The 12,500-nt window shown below is 40.6% G+C and overlaps 1 protein-coding gene across 7 annotated transcripts in view; it reads left to right on the plus strand.

Annotated features, from left to right (window-relative positions):
• LOC138052388 (tachykinin-like peptides receptor 86C) overlaps positions 1-12,500 on the plus strand; it is a 45,012-nt gene that overhangs the window by 9,640 nt on the left and 22,872 nt on the right. For 3 of the 7 annotated variants that reach the window (XM_068898869.1, XM_068898870.1, XM_068898874.1), the window contains exon 1: positions 10,583-10,720. The exons of 2 other annotated variants lie outside the window; for them this stretch is intronic. The gene's annotated coding sequence lies outside the window, so the exon portion shown is untranslated. Of the gene's footprint in view, positions 1-3,543; positions 3,740-10,582; positions 10,721-12,500 lie in introns of those variants that run through there. 2 more of the 7 variants (XM_068898873.1, XM_068898875.1) reach the window with 1 other exon arrangement.

Genomic DNA, 12,500 nt, shown 5'->3' on the forward strand with positions numbered 1-12,500 from the left:
AATGGACAAAACTGGAGAAGATTGAAAATGATTGAATTTGGGTAAATTTGAAAAACGTCGGCCCACCTTTTTTCAAATTTATATCAGTCTACATCAAAATGTCATTTACAAAGCTGGAAAATCATTCTCAGTTGTTATGTGGCCGTGATTTTCCAAATGAGAGACTCTTGCTCTGCCAATTTGACGTTTAGAGCTCATAATTAACAAAATTAACAAAATTACCTAACATAGCGTGACCTAGCCCCTTTAATGTGACGTAGTAGGGTGGAAACAAATGAGCCACCGAAAAACACGCTATATATTATCTTTAAACACGTATGTCTCATAAACGAACTCGATGATTCCCATTTTTTATTGCTAGAGAGTAATTCGCACTCCGGCTGGACCAACACTCAGGGTCTTAAAATAACTGAGGAGAAAGTGCTGCCTTTGTAATTACATCCGTAAACGGTTAAGACTTCCAAGTCTTCTCGGATAAGGACTATAAACCGTAGGCCCCGTCTCACAACCCTTCAATGTTCATAATCCTGTGAGACGAAAAAAGAACCCACACACTATTCGTAAAGAGTAGGGCATGGAGCTCCCGGTGTTGTGGTCAGGCCTCATTTCATTCATTCATGTGCTGGGTGAGATCGCTAATGGACTGATAGCGGCTGCCAGTGGCGCCTGTATATGTTGATGTCCGATCTCACTCATAGATCACTTTCTTGTAAGGTGCATTTGAATATGTTAATAGAAAATGCGCTATATAAATTCATTACCATTACCATCATTACCATGTGTGATGCCCATTCATGTGGGCGGGCGCGATTTTTCTTATTACATCTCCATCGGATTCCAAATGGGTCACGATGCCGTGGGCAAATCGTCTTACCCAAAATGATATCATCTATCTCAAAAACACCTTTAAAAGCAATTAATAAGAAAACAATAACCGTTAGTTTCACGGGCAGTGATACAATCCGGCTGCGCTGATCAATGTACTCGCTTCAGGGACAACTGGAAAAGTGAGTGCTCGCAGTCTCGTACAACGATACATGATTACATGGTCTTAAAAATCTTGCTTACTCGATTTTCGCAATTGGAGCAATTGCTGAATACCCGTCCACAAAGGAGCGTTTACTTTTGCGACGCTAGCCGAAGTGCCGAAGTCAACGAAAGTGGGTTTCGCGCGGTTCACGTCGGATAGAGTGAATTGAGTAGAATGGCTGGTGCCGCAGTGCCTTAGTGGCCTTAAGGTTAAATTGAGCTGAGTAGACTGATTAGTGCCGCAGTGCCGCGGTGCTTGCCTCATGGATTAAAGAACGAGGTATATCCAACAACACGACTGCGGCACTGCGGGGTCCATTTCTTGTGGGCGAGTATTCTGTTTTTTTTTTGTAGGTAGTATCTGCGGATTTCGCAAAGTGATTTTCTGCTCAATATCTTAATTTAAGTGATTTCAGTTAAAGCTTACCTGCACGTGCGAGCTAAAGCTTATTGTAGCTTCTGTATCCAGAGAAGAATCCGACAGTTTATAACTTCTCAAGTGTGCCTTGGTGTCCTTATCACATTTTGCTATTGTTATGCATTGAACTTTTGATGGATTATCAGAACTTGGGCCACAAGTTCCCCGAACAAAGTCAGAATAACCGCAAGAAGCCATTGGTCTGTGTGCTTTGTCCTAATCTCTTGCGTGACAGCTCTGACGACACAATCACGGCACAACTCACGAAGGTCACAAAGCGTTCGGCTGGTTCGATGATCGTTTGAGGGCTTCGAGGAAAATCCAACCAGCGTATACTTATATAAAGGGGGATACCTTTCTTTGTTTGTTTTGCAGGTATGTTCAGAAAGTGAATTAAGGAAACTTGTTTGCGTAAAAATATGGAGAGGAATAAATCTTACTAGTATGCAAATTTTTAGGTCAGTTATTTTAATTACCGGATATGTCACTCTTAAACCAAAGACAGAGTTAAATTTCAATGACACGTTCCATTTTACCTATAGTCGTTCCAGTAAACCTAAAGTCTCGAATTGTTCAGTGAATAAATCGAGATTAGCGTGTGTGATTTCAATATACATCGCCTTCGCTTAGGTGGTCAAAGGTCGACTTTTGTTGGCAAACAGCATGTTGAAATTGGGCCTCAAAAATCCTCCGTTTCATTTACCCCAAAAATTTTATTGAATTTAATTGCAGCAGAAACATTGCTTATTCCGATGAATATCGTCTCGTTTGAGAAAGCCATGTACCAGGATGCTTTTTTGACAGTCGAATTTCGCACAAATTTGGCACTCTGTAATCAATCTAAAAAAGGTTAAGTTTTAAAATTTGGTCAAAAATTCCAGTGTTGGTATATTGTACCGTTAACAACGCTAAAGGGTGCATGAATTACTCTAGCTGTGCCATGTTGTTTTGATTTTCAATTTACTAATTCGTTATTTCAAAAATAGTGATTCAAGCAAGCGACATTTTGGAGTCGTTTTCACTCTCTCACAAGACCCCATACCGAAAAAGTCGCCGTCCAGGTAAAATAATTATCGAAACAAACTAAGACATATTTTTCTAAAAATGGTTTTGGTAGTCTTTTATTGTGAGAAAGTTTGACAATTTTCGATTTTTTTATCTTGCACAGTTTTAGGTGAAAATTGCTGAGAGGCGCTCTAAGAAGTTACTATTTATTCATCCTCTGGCCTGCATTACTCCTCTGGACCCTCCCCATTCTCCGCGCGGCTTCGCCGCTCGTTAATTTGTCCCTCGAGGCGTCCCTCGAGGCAACAATACCGCTGGCTGCGCAGGCCAATAGGCAATATGCACTTAGCTATCATGCTAGTTCACAGATGCCTCACTTTTAATAAAGTGAAAGAAACTTAACAGAAACATGATTAAGAACCCCAACTGGCAGAAGGCAACCAGTTAGTTATCTACAAAGCATGGTAGAGTTGAATCCGGGGCAACTGGAAACAAATCCGCACAAGGGGGTCAGAACGGGATTTTACGTTGGCCCAGTAAGGGACATGGCCTTTCGTGATCCGTTGTCCTGCTTCAAATTTTGAAACTCGAATTTTGAGGAACTCGAATTTTGAGTTCAGAAACTCAAAATTTTGAGTTTACAAACTCGAGATTTTGCGTTTACAAACTCGAAACTTTGAGTTTAAAAACTGGAAATTTTGTGTTCACAAACTCGAAATTTCAAGTTTGTAAACTGGTCAGTGTAAATGCAGACTACAGACTAGGGGTAAAATGCAAACTAAGGTTATAATCTAACTGTTGAAAAAGCCTATAACCTTTACAGATGCTAACAGTTAAAGTCTAAATATTGTTTTGTGCTTAATTAGACCTAAGGTTAGCACTTCTGAATGGTTTGGGCTTTTTCAACAGTTACATTATAACCTTAGTCTTCATTTTACCCTTTGTCTGCAGTTTGTATGTGAGTGTTCCTGGGCTCAACTCCTGGGCTGCACTGTAAATAGCCAACTGGTTTGCCTCCCACTAGTTGGGATTCTTAACTCTGTTGGTGTCCATTTGTGTTGCTTTGTTTCATTCGTTTGAGGTCCGGTCAGTGTTCACTTGTTAAATAAGGACTTATTATAATCATTACTCTTAAGGTGACATCGCTCAATACATTTTTTGAGAGGTTTCTACAGATAAAGGAATATTTCATTCCATATATTTGTTTCTATTTTAGAAAAAGGATTTGCTTGGATTGACAGTGTCATAGTGTTAAAGTAGATGACACTAAGGACATACTCAAATAAGGTTTGGATAACTTTGGTGAAGTTCCATGTCGGACATCACACATCAAGTTAACAATTGATTCATAATAAGAAAATGTTAGTGGCAGGATTATTCCTTGATACCATGATACCATATGGAGTCATGACTACTCCGAAACGTTGGATTTTATCTTTTTTATCGTTCTTTTTACCGTTTTATGGTTAAAGAAATCCCTTTTAATTTATTATTATTATTATTATTATTATTATTATTATTATTATTATTATTATTATTATTATTATTATTAAGCATCTGAGGCCTAAAAGGCCAGTAACAAGTAGTTCCTAAAAGTCCCAAGGGAGTCCTCTCCTGATTCCCTAAACTGACAAAACGTTTCTTAGAAGTCTCGCCGTTCCCAAAAGAGCAGTTTCTAAATCACTTGAAGTCTGATGGTGGTGCCAAGCTTTTCCACGTGTTTGTCAAACATAGCAGATTTAGGCTCTAATGCTCCGATCACAATGTCGATGATCTTGGCCTCCATTGCTTGCTTATCAACGAGGACAATGTACGGACTTCGAGCTTCAACCATCATATTACACTGTACATTGAAATCCCACACAACTTTGAAACCTTCGTTTTCTACCGCTCACTCTTGGGGTGTGCTTATACCACTTATCGGTCCGCTCAAGTTCTGCCTTTCCACACAGTTGCTAAAGCCCAACAGTGCAACGTTGTCGTGGCGCCTCTTAAGGACGTTCGCGCCCATTGCTACTGCGCATTTTTTCACGCATGTCACGCATACGTCATGCATCGCAGACCACGAAGGTAAACACGATGCTAAAGGTGCAAACATTTTCCACAAGAATGGAACTTGAAAGCATGTTGCATTATGGGATAGCTGTGGACCCAGGTCTTCTCGAAAATGTCACGCAATGGCGTGACAGTGCGAAAAGACAATCGCTTTGAGAACGTCGCAGCGATTTTACTCTCTTGAATGCTCGGTGACCCCCATTTTTCTTTCCGTAGATCACTTCCTTTTCTGAGTTTGTCTATTTTAACAAAAAACCAAAAAAAATCTGCACGTGAGAAGTTACAAATATTTCACCTTTTATGCTCTCGTGCGACCGAAGTTTTCTTCCTTAGACTAATATGTATCGTTTTTCAAGGTCTATATTACCTCAGAAAAAGACATCAGCTGCAAAAGTTTGTTTAGTTGTATTAGTTATGTTGAATTGAGTACGGTTACCTGATCTTAATTTCACTAATGTAGCTTTTTTATTGCTGACAGTTGTAAACAAAGATCGTCTTAAAATAACGCAAGCTTCTAAAAGTGCACCTCATGATCTCGAAAACGAGCACGGTGACCCCCCATTTTTTTGCCTTTTTGGCAAAAGTAGATCATTACCTTTCTGCGTGGCAAGTTTTAAAAGAATTTGTACCTGGGAACGTTTTGGGCGCGAACGTCCTTAAATTCACGTTTTGCCAACTTGCTGTACTCACTTGTTAGATGATTTACAGTTTCTCCTTTCTTTCCACGCACCCTACACAGGTGATTCTGTGCTTTTGCTTTTGTGAAACGTGATATAATTAGTTCTTAAAGCGTACTCTTGAGCGCTGCAGACCAATGCTCACTGTACATCCTTTGAGGTCTCCCTTCTGCATTCACTGCCCTGCTTTCTCCCAGTCCACTCCCGCCAAGTCTCTAACACACTGCCCATGAATTTGCTTTCCTTTCAATTTGTGTTCTGCTTCCTGTTTTGCTTTCTTCTTATACTCTCTTGGTTCCTTTTACCCATCCGTCTTATCTGTTCCTCTCCTCTCTCCCCCACTTTCCTTAACAACCCCTCACATTGCAGTCCATACATATCAACCCAGATTGTTTTCTTCCCCCCGCCTTCCTCCCCCTCCCCCCCCCCCCACTTGACACAAGCTTTGCTCCTAATAAGTCCTCTGCCCCCTCTCTTCCTTGGTACATATATCCTTGCAGTGTCGCTCCTTGCGTGTAGCTCCTTATTCATTGTCATCACTTTCCTGGTCTTTCTATCCAAGCTCGACTAACAAACCCTGGACTGTGGATACCAGGCTATCTAGCTCTTTTTCGATTTTAGCAAAGAGCTTAAGGTCATCCATGAAGAGCAGGTGGTTCACTTTTATGTCATCCAGCATGTATCCTCCTTTGGCTTTTCTTAAGATCTTTGTTGTGGTACCATACATAGTACCAACAGCAGTGGTGATAGGCTGTCGCCCTGGAATATGCCTCTTCTAACTTTTACCGTACTTAATGTTTGCCCACAAGATGTTAGTTCGGCGTTCCAGCTCCTCATCGATCTTTCCCCAAAGTCGATTACGTTTGTCGAATGCTTTCTTATAGTCCACCCACGCCATGACCAAATTTCTGTGATTATGTTTGCTGTCTTCCAGAATAATTTTGTCGATAAGAAGTTGGTCTTTTTTCCAACGGCCCTTTCTCCTGCACCCTTTCTGTTCCACTGGTAGTATCTTATTCTTCTCGAGAAAGGTGTAGATACAATCAGACGTTATCCCAGTCATTAGTTTCCACATAAGGGTTAGGCAGGATATCGGTCGGAGATTATCAACTGCATATCCCCTTGTGGGTCTTTTTGACAAAGCACGGTTCTGCCTTTCGTCAACCATGCTGGGATCGTATCTCCGTTGTCAATCATTCCATTAATGCATTTGGTTCGTAATTCTATCATGCAGAGATGCCAAGTCCTTTAACCAGAATCCTTGAACGGCATCAGATACTGGGGCCATCTACTTCCGGATTTTCTTGAATTTTGCTGCCACCATTCCGGTTGCACTATCTCTGTCCTTTTCCCATTCAGTTCTTTCAGCCATATGCATTCTGCATTCTGTTCATGCTCTACATCCTTACCCCAAATTTCCGACCAAAATTGTTTACTTTCATCTGCATCTGGCACTGTTCCTTCAGTCGTCATCTCACCATATAATTCTTGATACACTCACTTTTGGTTACCTGTTTAACCCGGCTGTATTGTTCAATTCTTAGTTCGTACCGTTTCAGTTTTACCGCCTTCCGAATTATCTAAACAACTGAAAAATTGCTGCATTCCTACTAGGTTCTAGCTTTCCATTATTGGTGGGAATTAGTCGTTCAATTTTGAAGATGAATTTTGTCAGCCGAAGTTGTCGAAACTTCAGTCACCAACAGCCGTCCTCCTCACGGAGAAATATACAGAATTCCCCTAACAGCATAAGGAATTTCATTTATTTTTTAAAAACTTGAAATTGTGATGCCATTTAAGGTGGCCTAACACAGCTTTCCCGCGGTCACAGGTATTCTTTAAAGGCCAGCGCGGAGTTGAAAAAAAACAAAACAGATTCTGTAAGACGAGTTTGGCGATAACTTTCTTTCACCTTCTTGTGATGGCATCGAAAATGCAGTGTAAATTCGCTAATATTTTGTAAACGTCATGTTGCTTTAAAAGTGAAAATAAATGTTGCGCATGCGCAATCGTTCAAACGTGAGAAGGTAGTTTTAGCGGTTTCACTTGTTAAAATCACCCGGTAAACCACATGGCGATCAGGGTAATGGCGATGTTTCTTGTTTTCACCAGCACCAACTGGCGCGACAAAAATAGTTGGCCAATCGGAATACGCTATTCCAGATTCAAAACAATAACAAACGATCGCGTTGCATCTACGGTGAAAATGGCCGTTTTTATACTGGAGACGCATAATCCGTCCAGACGAATTGTGCGTCGCTCGTGTTATCCGTCTAGTGTAAAGACGAGACAAACCATATAAGACGCATAATTCGTCTGGGACGAACTTGGGTAAACATTATTTCTGCGTCTGTTAAATTCGTCTAGTATAAAGACGGGCACAAGACGCATTATGTGTCTGGACGAAGAATCTATTTTAGTGCGCACTAAAGTGGATATTTCGTCCAGACGCATTATGCGTCTTGTGCCCGTCTTTATGATAGACGAATTTAACAGACGCAGAAATAATGTTTGCCCAAGTTCGTCCCAGACGAATTATGCGTCTCTAGTATATATAAAAACGGCCAATGAGTCTTTAATTCCTATAAACCCATGCAGTTTTAAGTGCTTTCTCCATTCATATATAGAAAAATCACAATTTTTTAAGCCACCTTTGGCTCTTTCAGGGATGATGGTGCTTTTCTTTTATATGGGCTGGTTTTCCGTCCCAAATGAAATTGAAGATAATGTTGTTTATTTTTTTTATGTATTGACCTGGAACGGAGAGCACAGAAGTGTTCTAGATCAGTTTTGAGAGACCGAAGGTTTTACTGATGTTAATTTTTCCGTATAGTGTTAGTTAACTTTCCTTTTCTGTCATGTCTCAAGGGATTGCTCTAATTCTCGTAATTTAGAACCGAAATTAAGTTCCTAGCGTTTGCTTGGACATACGAAAAGTAGATTCCAACCGAATTTATAGATCTTTTTGCCATTTGAAACCAAACGGGAATTCTTGGTTTTCTTCTAGTGCACTAACCACATTGCTTCAGTTTTAGATGTGTTAATTTCAAGACCAGATTGATCGCTGAATTCTTTTAAAAGGTGAAGTGTTTAATGGTCCGGATCCGGCATTAATAACTTTAAAATCTTGAGAGAGCTGGAGGGAGGAGAAATGACATCAAAGCCTCACCAGTTTAATAATGCAATGCATTTGTACGCGACTGAATTAATATGCACAACGGGAGTTCTGGGCTTTCACATTTTTAAACGTGTGTTTTACATACATAATAAACTGCGTTTACACGCTGAAATTTTTAAGCTACTAAGTAAATGACGTCACTTTTCCCTAGATTCAACCCTAGGTCCAGTCGCTCAGTTTTGAACGTGACTCAAGGCGGATCGTTAAATCCAACACTCAAAGTAAACAGCCTTAGATAAAAATGAAAGCTCAAAATTTTGCCAGGCAAGCAAACACACTTTCAAAATCTGGAGGAAAAAAAGGAGGGTTTTTTTATCATGGTATCATGGTATTTTCTCAGAATCACTGTGGTCAGATTCGGACCTTGTTTCGGTTGGGCTTTTCCATAAGAGAAGTTTCGCCCTCTGGAGAGTTTGCTTCACTTTCACGCTCTGCAAACAGTTCAATGAGAACGGCTTCTATTGACGTGGTGGAGGTTTTAAGTAAAGTAAAGTCTGTTTACGAGCTAAGTGACTCATCAGAGCCGGAGCTTATCCCGGTTTCTGTGGCATGAAGCGACGAGGATTATTTTTACTCCCCCCTGGATGGGATGCCAGTCCATCGCAGGGTTTCCCCCAGCATTTCGTCGGTACCCATTTATACACCTGGGTGGAGAGAGGCACCGTGGAAGTGGGAGTGTCTTGCCCAAGAACACCTCACAATGACCCCGTCCAGGACCCGAACCGGGACCACTCGATCCGTAGTCGAGCACACTAACCATGAAGCCACTGCGCCCGTTGTGGAGGTTTCACACCTCTCACTAACGTACGGCGGAGAAGGTGGCAAGGGGTTTCCCCAGGAGGAGTGGGTGGACGAGCCTGGTACAACAATGCTCATAGAGGATCTAGAGGTGGTGGTGATGCCTTTGGAACAGGAGGCGGTGGAGGTTATTCTGAGGGGAGTAGTGGAGATAACGTTATAAATTCATGTGGGGAAAGAAGTGGATCTTAAATCACTGGAAAAAATTGAGGAGAATAAATGTTGTTTTAATAAAGCCAGACATGGTCGGGTGACCATAACTTTAACGTAATTAACGTTCCCGGCAGGTACGATTGATAGTTCTTTTCGATTGTCTCTATAGAAGTACCGTTTTGTTGTTTTCCTTATTTCGTTATAAGGTTGTGCTCTTAGGAATCACTAGCCTTCGCCTAGACCTTTGTAATTTATGTATCTTGCAAAGTTGTAGGTATCAAAGGAGTTTTTATTTTGTGACCTTGCTGTATCCACGCTTTCTCACGGCACACAGAGTATGGCATCATGGCATTCTACTCTCTTTTCATAACAGCCTCCACATTCGCAGATGCACTACTGGCCAGTATTATATCACACCACCACCATCGGGCCATAGAAATGTGGTCGTATTACCGAGCTTCGTTCGGGTGAATGCCTTCAAGTTGGCTATAAATCAGCGATTTTTACAGTTACTCGAGAACTTTACCGCAACTGATCATTTAAGTAACGAAACTGAATAACGAGGAGAAAATTAACTATTTTCAGTACCTTTCATCAGAAGCCTCTTAGTGACGTGGAATTTACATACATGAAAGCGCTGTTTTCTGCAGTGTAGCTTGGTATACAACACTCAACAATACTAAAATATAAGGGATGTAAAGAGCTTTGTAAGCTGCTTTGACTGATCACCTCTCGTTTCCTGAGCAATTATCCCTGTGCTGTAGAAATAAATAGCAGGTTCACTGCCCCTTTTTCTCTTCAAAATACAGACCTCAAGAAATCCATGTGTCGCCTCCAGTCGATCATTTATTTCGGGCACAATATTAATTGCACATTCTAACCACATTCGGAACAACAAGAAGGTGTCCCAGAGCAAGCGAACGGATACCGATTATCAAAGCACAAAGATTTCAGGTCAATACTGAAGTGAATGGTTCTCAGAGAGTTCAAGTCAATAATGGCTTTCAAGAAGAGTTTGAGCTCGGCCTAAATCCCGAATTAGGAAGAATTAGCTACGGCGCTTTTTTCTAGAATGGACGGGCCGGAACGAAAGCCTAGACAGAAGTCAAAAGAGAAAGCGAAGGGGCAGGGGGTGAGGGGAAGGAGAGAAAAGCCGCCTGCAATCAACCCCAACAAGATTTTCGGAACTTCCGCTCGCCCGAGGAAAATATCGCTCTTGATTGGCTGATAAAGTGTCAAAAAATCTGCCTCACTGTCAGTCAAATTTACTGCTCCCTTTCGTAGTTCAAAAATTTGAGGGAGCTTGAGGATATTAGATTCTCTGGTGTTCTTAACTAAAAGGAGCAGAAGGACGGTCCTTCCCATACCAGGGAAAGGATCACCAAACTTAACACATCGATATTTCCAGTTAAGTCTTTTAAATTTTAATACGCTTGCAGAAAAAAATGATGTTTTGACGTCGACACTATCTTTAGCGATCAAAGTTTGCGCTGATCAGTTAAGATATTACAGAAGATATTTGACGTTAGAATCCTCATACATTTAATTCATTTCGATCGCTTTTTATCCGGTTTTCAAAATGGTGAATTTTACAATCACTCCTAAAATCGCTCGCGGGTGATTAATTATTAATTAATTATTGCTCAACTACAGATTACTTCAAATGCCGCTTGAAGTCATAATCCAGACTTAAATTTTCGATGCTTAAACACATTTTCTTCTCAAGCTGGTTGAATATTGTTGGCCGGGAGAGGTTGACCCTTCATGCTTTAGGATTTCTCACGTTAACAAGGGTTTGTTAGCAAATTAACCGTTCTCGGTAACAGCCCATTTGTAGCAAATTACCATAAACTAGTAGGCTGAAGGTCTTAAATTCAACCTATATTATGAAGTATCAAATTATATTTCGGGTTTGCCTGTGTCATCAGTTAACGGATAAAGTCATCACTTCACTTATCCACCTATCTTTGCGGAAGCACTAAATGTTTCATTTAATATATTCATTTGATGAGTAGCACCTGCCACGCTATAAAGTATGTTCTCAAATTAAGTGGTTAAGCACTAGATATTTCAAGATACCTCGACACCTGACGTTATTATTCACGCTTTAATATCCTAATTCCGACCAGTCATCCAAATGAGCTTACGAACAAGCTGCGTGGTAACCCGACAATAATTCTATTTTCGAGACTACAGAAATTATTGTAAAATTCGATGTCGTTACCCTTCTTTGCAACTGCTTGAGTTCATTTAAGCAGCTGCAAAAACGTTTAATGGTTAGTATACGCTACTAATGAATATGGAGTGACATTTAACTTATAAATCTCTCACTTTCGAGGGTTCTTTATTGCCCAAAAGCAAATGCGATCGACCAAAATGATGACTGATGAGTTGAGTCCGCCGGTCATGCTCATGATCCCTTGCAAACACAACTCGTTGAATCGAATTTGCAGGTGAAACAATATTGCCCCTTGTGTTTAATTGTTCGTTGTTTTCATGACACCCTTTAGAGCTACATTAACGCAACAAAAATTTAGCAACTAGCTGGGGATGACTTCATCGCACTCATATAATTGAGAAATGAATTTTCAAAGAAATCCGTGAGGAGGTTGTTAACACCGCGATAAGATAAAAGAACAGGGAATGAAGGAATTGTGTAGACATGAAGTCAAACTTAGATAATGTCTATAAACACATATGTAGTCCCAGCCTATTTTAAGATATGGCCCTGGCCTCAGTTGGGCAGTAAATCGGATTAAGCAGTTTATAGCTAAACCACGAAACTTATTACCACAAGCGCCGGAACTTTGCACTGAGCGTACATTATACTTAGCAAGAAACTTAAGACAGATGGATGGATAATAGGAATGTGCCAGGAGTCAAGAACGTAATTTGAAGTGGTACATCTTGAGTGATACGCAACAATTTGCGTCCACATTTCCCATTACCAAGAGCTTGTACCTCCTAAAGTCCTGTGGCCATTGATATTTTACACGCTAAGCACGGCAATTCATACATCTTATTCGATGGTTTAACATATAATACGCTCGGATATTTTGCGAGTTACGTAGTATTTTTCCGAGCCCCGCAGGGGCGAGGAAAAATACGAGCAATGAGCAAGATTTCCGCGAGTATTATATGTTAAACCATCGAATAAGAGATTTATTATTCTACTACAAGAAGATGT

Source organism: Montipora capricornis, chromosome 6 (genome assembly GCF_036669925.1).
Source record: "Montipora capricornis isolate CH-2021 chromosome 6, ASM3666992v2, whole genome shotgun sequence".
NCBI classification, from domain to species: Eukaryota; Metazoa; Cnidaria; class Anthozoa; order Scleractinia; family Acroporidae; genus Montipora; species Montipora capricornis.